Here is a 15,961-nt window from a genome sequence, read left to right on the forward strand (position 1 = left end):
GGTGAGATTATGAAAAAAAAAAACTTTTCAGTGGTCTTCCATTGTTCTTATCATGAAGAATAAAAGCTTTAAGTTGATCTGAAAAGACCTGAATGGTATGGCTCTTATTCCCTAGAGCCTTGTTTCCCATCATGCTTTCTACCACACTCTACATTTCTTAAGACTGCCATACCCCCAAACTCACTCTACTACAAAACTTTTATGTATGTTTTCTACCTGGAATATTCTTACCTGTCCTCCTTGCACAGGTAACTCTTTCTTATCCTTCAAATTTCAGCTTAATATTCATGTCCATGACTTTTCTCTCCAAACCAAAGCTCTCCTATTGTAATCTCTCATTTTTTGGAACCCTTATGACAATCTTCAGGAAGAAACTGAGGCAGATGATGTTGGCCTAACTACCATTTAACTTCAACATTCATGATAATGTAACCCTTCTTTTGTTCAGATACTGAGCATCTGTTTTTCAGAAGTCATTCCTCAGCCCCCGGGTGTGAATGTTTTCCAGTTTGGGTCAGTCACAGCAATTCTATTCCTCCCACCAATGATTGAATCAAGAATGGACATGGGAAACAACCCTTGCCAATGAGAAGTAAAAGGACACAGAGGTCGGAAGTGGGGCTTCTGAGAAAGAACAAGATAAGACTCATATCTTCCTGCCTTTGAATGACATCATAACAGGATAAGAAGCTTAAGAACATTTCAGCAGTTCTAACCATGAGAAGAAAATCTAAATAACACTTCTGATTGTGTGTCACATGGTAGGTTGCTCTACTGACCCCAATTCTTCATTTCTCTGTCATAGACATCTAATCCTTTGCCATGTCCTCATAGTAGGAAGAGTGATCTTTCCCGCCCCTTGATTTTGTGTTTGTTCACGTAACTTGTTTTGGCCAATGGAATGTTAGCAGACCTGATGAAAGCAAAAGCTCCATAGGTGCCTCCATGGTTTGGTTGGTTCTCTTGTTCTTTCCAGTGATCCACCACAAGAAAAACATCCCCCAGGTAGCTGCCTTCCCTTTCAGCCTGGTACTAGAATCAGTATATATATATAAAGTAGATCTAGGCTTAATCCATCCCCAAGAGCAGAGTTGCTTCTGCAAGTTCATGGACCCACCATCTAAAGCACCACTGCTCTGGCTGACCTGCATAACTGTGATCATAAGAATAAGTACTTCTTGCTGCATGCCATTGAGTTTTGGGATGACTTAATACAGAGCATTATTGGGGCAAGAGCTGGCTGATGCATCTGCAAAAACTTCCCAAATGTAGCAGACATTAGTTAAATAATCATATAATTAAATGTAATTCTCTCTCACTAGATTACAAGGTCCAGAGCGCTGCAACAACTCCATTGTCTCCCAGTACCTAGCACAGTAGATTGCATAATAAATATTTACTGAATGACTATTATTAATGAGAAAGAAAGGCTGCAATAATACATACCGAAAATGTTAAAATCACATGATAGCATAATAAGTAACATTTATGTTTTCATTCTTTTCTACATTATAATCATACTTTTCTATATTGTAATAAGGCTCTTGTATAATAGCCATGAATTGCTTTTATAATCAGGAATAAATGCAAAAAAAAAAAACTATCTCCACTAAGAAGAAAATATAATTATTTAGAAAGAAATACTATCATGGGTCAAACAAAGAAGTCATTTGCATGAGTTAAATCTACATATAGTTCCAAATTGAAGAGGCCATAAATTTACACAAAGGAGATGAATATGAAGGTGTCAGGACAGTAAATAAGGTCGTGGTTAGCACCAGAATTTAAGACCTGGCTGAGACATACTGTGCTTTTCTTTGCTTTACTTCCTGGAATCAGAGAAAAATTGTCTGAGGTAAGCTGATAAAACACATAGAAATTTAGGGAGACTGGACCAAATGGAAATGCCAGTAAGCTACTTGTTATTGATGAATTGTCTCTCTCACACTCGCTTTACAAATTTATAGTAAAAGATTCCTGAGAACATCTCTCCAGCCACATCTCCTCACCTTCCACCTCTTTCTACCTCCTTCCACTTCCAATTTCCCTGATTTCTGCTCTCACCCCACCCTCTAAGATGGGGGACCTTGCTCTCTTCCGAGAGTTCTCCAGGCCCCTCCTGATTTCACTTGATTCCTTTGATGATGGCATCTCATCTTTCAAGGATGCAGCAATCAAAACAAAGAAACTAGATGACAGACAACCACATGGATCATTCTGAAAAATAAAGCTTTGGAGGAAAAGCAAAAACTAAGAAAAAATGTAATGTATAGTAGAAAATAGTTTATATCAATTTAAAATGTATACCTTCACATGTATCTCTTAGGTTAGCTCCATATATAAGGATTTGTGAAACATTTAAGATAATGAGAAAGGAGAGTGAGCCTTTCTAACTCTCTGAAATCACTCACACTCTGAAACGCAGAAGGAAGGAAGGAAAGAGGAGAAAGACAAGGGTCCACATTTGTAAGGGCAGAACACAGATTTCACTCCAAATGTTTTAACTGAAGGGGTGTTAATAAAGGGACTACTTACAGTGGTGTGGGGAGGGTGAAGGTAAAAAACAAAGAATGAAGTCTTGCCATTTGCAACAACCTAGATGGACCTAGAGGGCGTTGTGCTAAGTGAAATAAGTCAGACAGAGGAAGACAAATACAATATGATTTCATTTTTATGTGGAATCTAAAAAAACAAAGCAAATGAACAATCAAACAAAAAATAGAAACAGATTCATAAATACAGAAAACAAACCGGTGGTTGCCATAGGGGAGGGGAAGGGAGGTGGGCAAAATAAATGAAGGGGTTAGGTGGCACAAACTTCCAGTTATAAAATAAATAAGTCATGGGGATGAATAGTACAGCATAGGAAAGGTAGTCAGTAATATTGTAATAACGTTGTATGGTGACAGATGGTAACTAGAATTATTGTGGTGAGCATTTTGTAATGTATATAATTGTGAAATCACAATGTTGCATGCCTGAACCTAATATAATATTGCATGTCAATAATTCTTCAATAAAAAAAGATGGGAAGGTGTATTGGTTTTCTATTGCTGCTTTAACAAATTACAACAGATTTAGTGGCTTAAAAAAACACAAATTTGTTACCTTACAATTCTGTAGGTCAGAATACTGGCATGGAATCTCAATGGGCTAAAACCAAGATGTCAGCAGGGCAGCATTCCTTCTGGAGGCATTGAAGAAAAATTTGTTTCCTTGCCTTTTCCAGCTTCTAGAAGCTGTCCACATTCCCAGGCTCATGGCCCCCTTTCTCCATTTTTAAAACCAGCAGCAGCTAACCTCTCTCTGACCCTGCTTCCATTATCTCCTCTTTCTGACCACAGCTGCCTTCAAGGACCCATGTAATTAGATTGGGTTCATCCAGATAATCTAGGATAATCTCTCATCTCGTGGTTCATAACTTCAATGGCTTCCGTAAAATTCTGCTTACCCTGTAGGGTAACACATTCCCAGGTTCCAGGGATTAGAATGTGGACATATTTTGGAGACCATTATTCTACCTACCCCAGAAAGCAATAGCAGGAAGCCATTAGGATCCCCAGGGCAGAAGGAACAATTAAAGGACTTAGTGTTAAGGGAACTCTGGGGGAGCTAGAACCTAGGAACTATCAAAAAGGTGCTGTGGTGAGGTGGGGGGTGGGGCAACCATTGCCAGACACTGCTCTAAGGAGTAAGTGTATGGGGGAAAATTACCCCAACCTCTCCCACCCCACCCCCATTCTCCTGCCAATGCTTCTCATTGGGCAAACCTCACCAGAAACCATGCAACAAAGGAGCTTGGGTAATGGAGTCTGCAGTGGTTGACATCCCAAGGCAGAGAAGGGTGGGCATTTTCCATTAGTGGGGGCTGGGAGGATTTCTGGGAGAAGATTTCAGGATAACAAATGAAGAATAACCTGAACATATGACCTGAACTGGGAGGAGTAATAGATTCAGCTCTCTGTACTTGGGGTCATAAAAGGAAAATGCTCTTCCAACAAGAGGCACTGCTACTATAAAGTAGAATCAAAAGTGTTGGGGGGTGGATTATGGAAGAAGCATTTTTCTTAAAATGAGCACAGAAAGATTTGGATAGAGGAAAATCAATGTGCAGGCTATATCACATTCACTTGCTTCTCTCCTTCTCTTTATTTTGTCACAAGGGAGAGCCAGGTAGAAATCACCAAAGCCAATGGTGGAGAGGTGAGGAGAGGCACACAGGAAAGACAATTAAGGTAGTGGCAAAGAACAGAGTAAGCAGCTTAACCCTTTGAAGCAAGGCTTTTTCAAAGAGGTGCAAATAGCAAAAATTCTCCTTCACAATGTCAGTGTGTGCTTTTGACCTGGAGTTGGGTTCACATTAATTTATGAAGTGCTAAGAGTCTGGGTCGCTGGAATGGGATCTTTTACTCTACAAACTGCTTACTTAACAACGAGCTGGATTCTGTTGTCAAGGTCTCTCAGAGGTACCGCTTCTAAGACCATTCCTCTGATTTTGTTATTTTTAGAGGACAATTGTCCCCCTTTGATATCCACTTCATTTTATATCCAAGCTATAAATTTCTCCTTAGGCACAGTTCTTGTCTGATTTTGAAGCTTTGAAGACTTCCATCATGGTGAACTAGAAAGTACAATTTGACAGACACTTCCAAAAGAAGGTAAAAGCTCTTCCTGTTACATATACACCATAGGTCTGAGACCATCCTCAAAGCCATTCTGGCTTTACCCAGAATTTCTGAGGGTTTGGAACACATATGAAGTCACTTTGAGGGGGCACTCAGCCTAAAGATGGGTGAGATGGTTCTACAAACCAGCAGTCCAGGAAACTCAAAATTGAGACCAGGTTGGGCGCATGGGGCCCAAACAGATAGGGCAGCCACTCTGAATGCTGAAATCTGAACTAAAATGGAACAAAGAGCCAGATCTTAGTTCCCGCTCAGCCTTAGACAAACTTAAGCAAGCCTTGTAATTAGGAAGTGGCTTATTGGTTTCTATCAGCGTGTCTAGCCCTCAGCTCATAGAGTAGATTGCATTTATCTTCACTGAGCACTTACTCTGGACCAGGAATTGCAAAAAGCCTACTTAATCCTTCTCAATAAACATGAAGTCATTTCTATTGTTATCTCCACTTTAAAGATGAAAGAGAATTTGAGGAGTTTAAGTGATTGTGTCACAAATTAACACCGCTAAATGGTAGTGGCAGGATTCTCAAATCCCAGAGCCTGAGGGTTTAACCATCATATAACAAATGCAGTCCAGTTGACCCTGGAAAAGATTCCCCCTGAGTTTTCAATGGAAAAAAAAATAACTGAAGAAGAAAGAAAACCATTGCCTAATGAGTTTGCTCACACAAACAATGAACTAACATTCCATAGGTTAAAGCATTTTAAAAGTTTGATCTAATACAGAAAACTGATTTCACTTGCCACAGAAATGGCACTGGTAATGAAGGGATTCTTAAAATGTTATCTTTATTTCTTAACTGCTTTTACGAAAGTAGCATTTAAGTAACATAAAATTCACTATTTTTTAGTGTACAATTCAACAGTTTTTGGTAAATTCAAGAAGCTAGGCAGCCATCACCACTATCTAATTCCAAAATATTCCATTATCCCAAAAGAAACCCCAGACCAATTAGCAGTCACTCCCAATTCCCCATCCCATCCCAACCTTAGCCCCTGGCAACAACTAATCTGCTTTTTGTCTCTATATGGGTTTGCTTATTCTGGATGCTTCACATAAAGAGAATCATACAATATGTGATCTCCTATATCTGGCTTATTTTGTTTAGCATACAGTTTTTGAAATTGTCAAGAGGGAGCATGTGTTGGTACTTCATCCCTTTTTATTGTCCCATAGTATTCTATTGAATGGATATACCACAGTTGGTATATCAATTCACCAGATGGTGGACATTTGGATTGTTTATCTGATGGCTAATCATTTTGAGCAGTTTTTCATATGCTCATTGTCTACTTGTATCACTTCTTTGGAAAAATGCCTACTCATATCCATTGCTTGTTTTTAAATGGCAGGGTTTTTTAAAGGTTTTATTTATTTATTTTAGAGAGAGAGAGAGAGAGAGAATGAATGAGCAGTGGGGAGGGACAGAGGGAGGGAAAGAGAGAGAGAAGCAGACTTCCTGCTGAACAGGAAGCCTGATGCAGAGCTCGATCTCAAACCCTGAAATCATGACCCAAGCTGAAGGTGGCTGCTTAACCGACTGAGCCACCCAGGTGTCCCTAGATAGGGTTTTTTAAATTACATTGCATTTTGTATTATTGAGTTGCAAGAGTACTTAATACATTCTAGATAAAATTTCTGTATTAGATCTATGATTTAAAAATATTTTCCCAGTCTACCCCTGGTCTTTTCAGTTTCTTAATCATGTCTTTTTTAAAGATTTTGTTTATTTATTTATTTGAGAGAGAGAGAGAGAGAGAGAGAGAAATAGAGGGTGTGCACATGCGCAAGCAAGAGAAGGGGAAGAACAGGGAGGGAGAATCTCAAGCAGACCCTGCACTGAGCCTGGAGCTGGCACAGGGCTCAATCCCATGCCCCTGAGATTATGACCTGAGCTGAAACCAAGTGTCAGATGCTTAACCGACTGAGCCACCCAGGCACCTCAGTGATGTCTTTTGCAGTATAAAATTTTTTTATTTTTAAGAAATCTAATCCTAAGGTCATAAAGATTTACTCCTGTTTTCCTTTAAGACTTTTATACTTTGGGGCACCTGGGTGGCTCAGTGGGTTAAAGCCTCTGCCTTCGGCTCAGGTCATGGTCCCGGAATCCTGGGATCGAGCCCCACATCGGGCTCTCTGTTCAGTGGGGAGCCTGCTTACCCTTCTCTCTCTCCCTGTCTCTCTGCCTACTTGTGATCTCTGTCAAATAAATGTCAAATAAATGAATAAAATCTTTTTAAAAAAGAGTTTTATAGCTTTTCCTCTAACATTTAGGTTCATGATCTATTTTGAGTTCACTTTTGTGTATGGTGCGAGGTAAGGGTCTAAATCCATTCTTTCGCATGTGGCTATCCAATTGTCCCTATACCATTCCCTTGAGCCATAGGTCTGTTCTTGTGCCAGGACCACCCTCTCTTGATTAGCTTTGCACTAAGTTTTGACATCATGAAGTATGAATTCTCCAACTTTGTTCTTTCTCAAGACAATTTTGGTTATTCTGAGTCCCTTGCATTTCCATATAAATTTTAGGATCAACTTATCAGTTTCTCAAAAAAAAAAAAAAAACAACCAACAAGCTGGAATTTGGGGAGGGATTGCCTTGAATTTATAGGTCAGTTTGAGAAGAATTGCCATGTTAATAGTATTGAGTCTTCTAATCCACAAACATGCAATATCTCTCCATTTATTAAGATACTTTTTCATTTCTATCAGCAATGTTTTGCAGTTTTCTGTGTAGAATTCCTGTTCTTTCATTAAATTTGTTACTAAGTATTTTCTTCTGTGTTTTTAAGCTATTTTAAATGGGATTGTTTTCTTAATTTTGTTTTTTGGAACATTCATTGCTTATAACTAGAAATACAGTTAATTTTTATGTATTGATAATGTGTCCTATGATTTTGCTAAAGCTGTTAGTTATAGCTATAACTTTTGTATATATCTCATCATTTTCTATACATCAAATCATGCCATCTGCTCATTAGGACAGTTTTACTTCTGTCTTTTCAACCTCGATGACTTTTATTTCTTTTTCTTGCCTTATTGCATTAAGACTTCAAGTACATATTGAATAGGAATAGTAAAAGAAGAAATACTTGCCTGGTTCTCAGTCTTTAGGGGAAAGCGTTCAGTCTTGCACCATTAAGTATGATATTAGCTTTAGGGTGTTCATTTGCCCTCTTTAATCTGGCTAAGGAAGTTTCTTTCTATTTCCAAGTTGTTGAGAATTTTTAATATCAAGTGGTGTTGGATTTTGTCAAATGCTTTTTCTGCATCTACCGAGATAATCATGTGATTAGAAACTTATGTCTTTTTCCTTTTGAGTGGAAATAGGCTGTTGTGCATGAACACCCACCACAATATTTGTAAGGGTAATTTATGCTATTAAATTTGCAAATAAGGTTCACTGTGTACAAGATATAGGAACTTATCAAAAATTGTTAATTTATTCATATCAACCTCCTTATTGAAAAGCTATTTGACAGATAAGTGAAAATATGCTACTCAGCAAATCTCTTCAACAAATACATATAATCCAGCCATCTAAACTAATTTCATAGATTAAGTCTTTTTCTTATCAAAATGTTCTACAGGGGTGATAGAGAGACTGATTAGGCTGTTTAATCAAGGAAGTACAAGTTTTCACATTCAAACTGAGTGAACAAATTGACATTAAGACTGCATTTATTTTGTATGGATGTCATTGAGTTCAGTGTAGTTTGGCAGACTAAAAATTGTAGACATATTAGGTAGAAATAAAAATGCAATTTCAGAAGAGATTCATACACTTTTATGCACTGAATTATACTTTAAATTTCTACAGTTTTCTTTGAAAGACAAACCTAACAATGTATCTGAATTATTAAGCATCTGTTCCATAAGAGTAGCTCAATTTCAAGAAGCATTTAGACTGAACACGAACTATACCTCCTAAGAAGACACACAGTCCCTAGAATTTGAAGGTGTATATGATTTCCAGGATTAAACTAAAATTTCTGACCATGTGACCATACTTTTGCTCCCCATAATTTTTAAAAATGGACTATATTTCATAAAAGTATAACAACAAAGATGAGGCTTACCACTCATGCATTCATTCAACAAAAATTTACTGCTCACCTAGTATGAACCAAGCACTGTAATAGGCACTAAAAATTCAATGGTAGACAAAACAGAAACAACCTTTGTCTTAAGAAGCTTACATATTAATTAAGGAAGCAGATAATTGCATAAGTCATTATAGTTACAATCATAGATGGTAAATGCCATGAAGGAAACATACAGAGTATTATGAGAGAGAGTAATTAGAGGGACCCAACCTAGTGTGGAAAGGTGACAGACATACTCATTTCAGCTGAAATCGAAAGTATAAGTTGGGATTTGTCTGGCATGTTCTTCCCCTTCCTTCCATTTGCCTTAGCTCTTCCATTCTCTTCTCCTGGCTAAGGCATATATAAGGGCAAAGGTTGTGAAAGAGTTATCTCAAAGAACTGAGAGAAGGCCAGTATGGCTGAAACTTTTAAGGCTGAGTTTTGAGGACCTCCAAGATATAAAGATGAGAAAGAAAAGAAGAAAAGGAAAAGTGACCAAGAAAGAGCAGCCAAAGAGAATCTTGTGTTCCCTTGTGTTCCAAGGGAATAGACTATTTCAAGAAGGAAGATGATAGATTATACTGCATGCTACTGAAGAGTCCATTAAAATAGGACTGAAAATGGGGCACCTGGGTGGCTCAGTGGGTTAAGCCTCTGCCTTTGGCTCAGGTCATGATCCCAGGGTCCTGGGATCGAGCCCCGCATCAGGCTTTCTGCTCAGCGGGAAGCCTGCTTCCTCCTCTCTCTTTCTCTGCCTGCCTCTCTGCCTACTGACTACTTGTGATCTCTCTCTCTGTCAAATAAATAAATAAAATCTTTTAAAAAAAATAAGACTGAAAAGAATTTACTGGGTTCAGCAATATGGAAGACACTGGCAATCTGAGCAAACACAGTTTTGGTAGATGGTCATCAAGCAAAATGCCAAAGGGGAACGGATTAAAGAGTGAATTATTTACTATAAGGTAAGTATTGCTGTTGTAAAAATAAACTCCAAAATTTCACTGTTTAAACACATAAGACTTTATTTCTTGCTTGTGGAATATGTACTGTGCAGATCAGCAGGGATCCCTGTTATATCACTTGATTACATAAAGTGACAGAGGTTCCATCATCCTAAAGCTGGACCATCTATAATATGCACCTGTCTCAGTAGTTGTTGCAGAGGAAGAAAGCATGGAGACTCGTGTACTCACTCTTAAATTTTGGAAGTTCATTGGCTGGACTACTTACATGGTCTCATACTGCAAAGAAGCCAGAAAATGAAACTTTCTATGTGCCAAGAACAAAGAGAACCAGATACTAGTGATCCCTAGTAATATCTACAACAACAAATAAGAAATAATGAAACAGAGACAGTAAGTGTAGGTCACCATTTTAGGAAGCTTAGTTTAAAAAAAAAGAAAAGGAAGAAAAGAAAAGAAATAGAATGAGAGCCAGACAGGGAAAGGATGCCTGGGGGTGGGGCTGGGTGTCTTTATGTGTGTGTGTCTGTGCCTAGAGAAGCACGGCCTAATTCAAGTTCCATGTTTAGGAAGAATCCAGTAGTGAAAATGATAGACTAAAGACAAGAGAGAGTAAAGAAAAATAATGAAATGAGGTTCCCCCAGAAAGCAGGAATGATGGAATCCAGAGGACAGTGGAGTGTTTGACCTTTGATACAAGGGGGAGGGGCACTGTGCACCTTGTGGAAGGAAGAAAAATGAGCCATGAGTTAAGATGCAAGTAGATTTTGAAATTCAATGGCCATAGGTTAAGGGAGTTCCCTTCCAATGGTGTTCATATATTCTACATGAAGTGTGAAGTAGTTTTCTACTAAGAATGGGAAAAGAGTGGGGGTGAAAGAGAAGGTCAGAAGTTGAGGAAGATAGAAAAGGTAGCAAATGGTGATTTCTGATGGTGGAAGATGAGTCTTGCTCGGCAGTGTGGAAGGCTGGTTGGGACTGGTGATCATAAATTTATCATGATTATTTAAGTAGTTGTAGATGTCCTCCAGCAATGGTGGATTTCTCAACTGACCCTTATAGAAGTGATGAACGATGGGGTTCATCCAGGAAATAGTTTTGCCAGGTCATACTGGATCCAAAAAGGGGGAAATAGTGGTTAAGAATATTTACAAGGGAATTATTTTAATGATGAGATTCACCTAAATCAGTACTGGATAAAGAGAGAAGTGAGATCTGGAGGAAGATGGTCTATGGGACTTTAGGAATGTTAAAGTGTGTATATTTGAGCAATAAGTTGGAAAGGGAAGGAGTTGTGAACAGAGTGAGACAGATGTTCAAGAGTACACATAGAGATGGTGTGGTTTTCACTGATGATGGTGCCCACTCTGACTGTGGAATCAAGCAGCTGATAGAGGGTGAGAGAGAAAGCCATTGAACATGAAGAGGCCTAAGAACTGAGCAGCCAGGGGGTTGGGAAGGGTGCTCCATGGGACATTTAATTCAGTTCCAGAATAATAAGAATGAAAACTGTGACATAGGGACAAAGATTTTTTTAATAAATGAGGAAGAAGTTACACAGGAGGTTAACAGATGATTCCAAGGGAAAAAAAGAAGAGGATAACACCTCAAAAGAGATGGGGAAGGAGCAATGATCTCAATGTGACAAATGAATCTAAGAGTACTTTAATTAAGCTCTTCTGAGGAAGTGTAGACCCCATTCAATCTGTAAAATGTCAAGATTCACATCAACTTTCTCAGAAATTGATTAATGACCAGCACTTGACCTAGAAATATATAAATTTGTATGAATAAAGTTGATTAAACTATTTTTGGACTGCTTTGGTATTTATATCAAAATCCACATTTTTCTATAGCTAAGAATCCAGGCTTCACTGTTGTTACTTAATTTTAAAAATGAGTATGGCCGTACTCATACAGAGTTCTGATCATGCGAGCATGGCATTCATTCCTCGCCTGAACTTGCTGCTCTCACCCATCCTGTCTCTCACTCAGGAAGGGTATCAGAAAACAAGGAATGCCCTTAAGCTTTTAAAATTTATAAGTAAATAATTCTCAAAACACACTTGAAATATAAGTAACCTGTTACTTGCTTCTAACCTAACAATTAAATATAGGGCCCCAGTGTGTAGAGACTCTTAGCACAATTTATCTACAACCCTTGGGTTATTCTTATAAAATCTTCCCTCCCCTCTTTGTTGTTTCTCTTGCCCAGTATGAAGATGGAGTCGGAGGAGGGTAAAAGATAGTACACAATTAAAGTTTCCACATGGTTCTCTCTGTTCTCCAGAGCTGGTCTAAGCATGCCTGTAGTTAATTATTTATAATTATCATTTCCTTTACCTACAATAGCTCCTACATCAATAAGCTCTCCATTAAACGCTCTTCCAGTTAAAACCTCCAGGGAGTGCCACTTGTCCCCTGCTGCGACCCGGATTCTGCCCTTACTAAAGCATTCCAATTTTGTTCAGTGATCTCCAGACTACTGGCCCAGACAGTTGAGGAATTTGAGAACTAGTAATGACAGGTCAAAATGTTCTCCATAGAGCACTAGTTCGGGGGCACACTCTAGCTGAGCCTGCTGTGCTGAGAGCGACATAAACCTGGTAAGGACCTAAGCAGGTGCATGCACAGACTGGTCTTCCTTACATGGTTGTGATGCCATCACACATGCGCAATGCCTGTTCATCACTATACACACAGTGCACAAAGGAGCAAGATGGCGTCAGTGGTGTTGAATTATAGCCAGATGACAGATGACAGTGACATGGTTGGCTAAAGACAATTTTTGCCACCATACATATGAGGTGATGTTTTAGAGTGATCTATCTTGGGAGCATGAGGGTCTTAGTTCTATATAAGCTGACCAAATCTCTGTCCAAAAAGAAATAAATAATCCATTACCATGAGCCACATCAAATCTCCTACAGGAAACCAGGGAAACTCAAAACAGCTGCTCACTGACCATCCCTCCCCAGCTCAGTTCCCCTAGTAGGCTCTGCTAGGGATGTATCCTTTGTGCTTATCACAGGAAACCATGGCCTTTACAAGATTCATGAGTCAGAGGGCTCATTTTCAGAGCCTTCACACCAGTCCTTTGCAAAATGTTGCAAGCTCTTTGGGAAGTTGTTAAAGGTTATTAGGGAAAAATAGGCAGTAGGGTCAAGCCTATCTGGAAAGCACCATGTTAAACAAAATGAACCCGTTTTCTACAGAAACACTCAGAAGGTTTGCTCTGCTGCTATGAATTAGGAATGAGGTGTGCAGGGTTTATCCTCCTGCATAGGATAGGGAAGATTTTTGTCAAAAACACACCCAGGGCAGCACTCTTCTTTGGTTGGAAACATTGTAGGTGTTGGGGTGGGGTAGGGGGGTTTGCTACTGAAAAGGGCAAGACAAGTAAGCAGGTTTTCGAAAGAAGGGGTTCAGTCACTCTCAATCCCCTGGATCTCACTGAACCAGAAACAGGAGTCACTATAGAGCCGACTGAATTGTCCCACTGATTGAATTTACTCAGAACACTTCATTTGTAATTTGGCAACATCCCTGATTGTCAGAGGTTTTTAATCGGATACAAAAGGTTACAGAGGAATACTGCTGCCCAAATCTGGCAGCCCATGGAAGGCTTTTTAATTAACTTTAAAAGGTCTGTGTGAGTCCTACACATGGCAGGATATATAAAACACCCACACTCATCGCTGGAGTAAGAGAAGCAACTGGAACTACTCCAAACTCATTTCACTCGCATTTTTAGAAAGAGCGAATTTCTTGTTTTGAAATTCAAGTTTGCAAATGATTCCATGTAAAAAATAAAATAAAATCAAGTCTTCCCAACAACATGAGTTACAGGGTCAGTGAGGCCTCTCTATTCCAGCTCTTGGTACCTATTGACTTAATTCCTTTTGTCCCTGAAGAGGAGGAGGAGGGGCCCTCCATATACGGGCGACACAGCTAGAGGAGACCCTCATGGGAGAGCTTGTCAATGATGACACTGGAGCGGAGTGACCTTGAGACTTAAATAAATCCACACAGTGAAAAGAAGACAGCAGGAAGTTCTTCTGAGCAAAGCTCGGGATCTCTTTCTAGCCATGCAGTGGGAGCCGGCATGATGACGCCAGACAGAAAGTCTCGCACAATGATGGCAGATGGGTCGTGCTCTCTCCCTACCACCACAGATGGAAAAAAGTCCAGTTTCAAAGATCTTTTTCCTACCTGATCCCTCCACCTCCAGAATGCCAGTGTAGACATTCACCAACTGTGTCATTGAAGGTAGACCTGGAGGGCTGTGAGGTGCAAAAGAATTCCCTCTGGAAAGACATCTAATCCAAAATTCCCAACAGCTGGGCAATGGGCACCGTGTGTTGGGGGCGGGGGAGGGGGTGGGGAGTCAGGTGCAAACCATGAATTCATCTGAGGACTGGTTAAGAAAAAAACACTTCTCTCACGCATATATGGACAATTGCCTTTTTTTCCAAATCTTTTATAGATGCCATTATGATGAGTAAAATTCACAGCCTAAATAAGTAAACTAAGTAATGTTTTTGAACACTCAAAAACATTTGTTGTATATTTTCTCTGTCAATGGGTCATAGGAGAATAACCAGAGCAGTAGTTTCCCTAAATATTTAGATTTTTAAAAATTTTTTATTTATTTATTTTAGAGAGCAAGAGCACAAGCTGGGGGAGGAGCAGAGGGAGAGGGACAAGCAGACATCTGGCTGAGCGAGGAGCCTCACGCCAGCCTCGATCCCATGTCTCTGTGATCTTGACCTAAGCCAGACGCTTGACGGACTGAGCTGCCCAGGCACCCTAAATATTTAGATTTTAAAAAAAGACTTCTCATATCCAAGAAGGCCGAGAATGGCTGGGCGAATCCTCCCTTCGTGTTTAGCCAGACCTGCTCTGAAACCTCCCCACATAGGGTTTTCTTGAACCTCCGGCCAGTCCAAGGCACTGTATGGAATTGTGGGATAAGCCTGCCCGGGACATCAAGCCCCGAGACTGCCTTCCAAAGACTTCCCGGACTGGTGAGGAAAGTGGCCCCTCTGTTGAATGCAGTAAATAAATCATCGTCTTTGGCAAATTGGTTATGAAAGTGTGTGCTGAGGACTGCTACTTCTAAGCAAAGGTGGTTTTTGTTTAACCTACATCAAGGCATTTAGTGCTGACACGGGAAAGTCTAAAGCTGCATATCAGCAGGCTCATTTCATAAACACTTGAAGCTCTCCTGTCCTTATTACCAGCCCAGCTCTCCAGCCCTGACTGCTATTTGCCTTGAAGGAAGGACCTTCCAGATTTATTAGTTCACCTGACATTGATCCACCCTGAAATCCTTACTAATTGTCTTACAGATCCGAAAAGAAAGCGTTGCCATGAAGACACCATGTGATAAAAAACACACAGAGACCAGTCTAGATAAACTTAGATATATATAGATATATATATACATTATCAACAAAACGGGCCCCATAATAGGCAACACAGACACAAATGCACACACACACACACACACGCACACACTGGAAGTCAAGCTCCGTGAGGACAAGAGTTGTTGTCTGTTTCACTCCCTGCTATATGCTTAGCATCTGGAAGAGTGCTGGGCACATTGCGGAGGATCCAACAGTGTTGGGTGGAGAGGCGAGATGTGGGCAGCAGCAGACTGCAGAATATAAAAGATGAAAACTTGCCTTTTAGATGGTTTGAAAACTCTTTAAAATTTGGCCTCCGATTCTAGCTACCTGACTTACCTGGCTGGAGCAAATCTTGGGAATTGGATCTGTGGTCTGGTTGTTGAAATCACATGTATGAGCGAATAATCTGGAATTAGATAGTTCTGAGACTCTCGCTCACATCAGAATCCCTGGGACACCTCGCTAGAGCAGAGGGCTGCCCCCACCCACCCCAGCCAGAGATCCTGAGCCAGTAGGTGTTTGGCAGGGTCACAGAATTTTGTTTCTAGCCAGTCCTCCATGCAGGTGATGCTGAGCTGGCTGGTCTGGGGACCAGCTTTGAGATCCACCAGCCTAGATGTTTCAGGATGAACACAGAGGAGCCGCTGATGTTTTCTTGTTGGTTTTCCCCTGTGTATTCTTTCTGTTTGTTTGTTTTTCCAGGAACCAGTCTTATTTCCTCTCTTTTCAGTTCCTGAAGGTAAACACATCTTACAGTTGGGATGTTCTAGGACTTCATCTCAGTACCTTGAGCTCGACACAGAGGGAAGGGAGGCCA

The sequence above is a fragment of the Mustela nigripes genome, chromosome X, assembly GCF_022355385.1.
Source record: "Mustela nigripes isolate SB6536 chromosome X, MUSNIG.SB6536, whole genome shotgun sequence".
NCBI lineage: Eukaryota > Metazoa > Chordata > Mammalia > Carnivora > Mustelidae > Mustela > Mustela nigripes.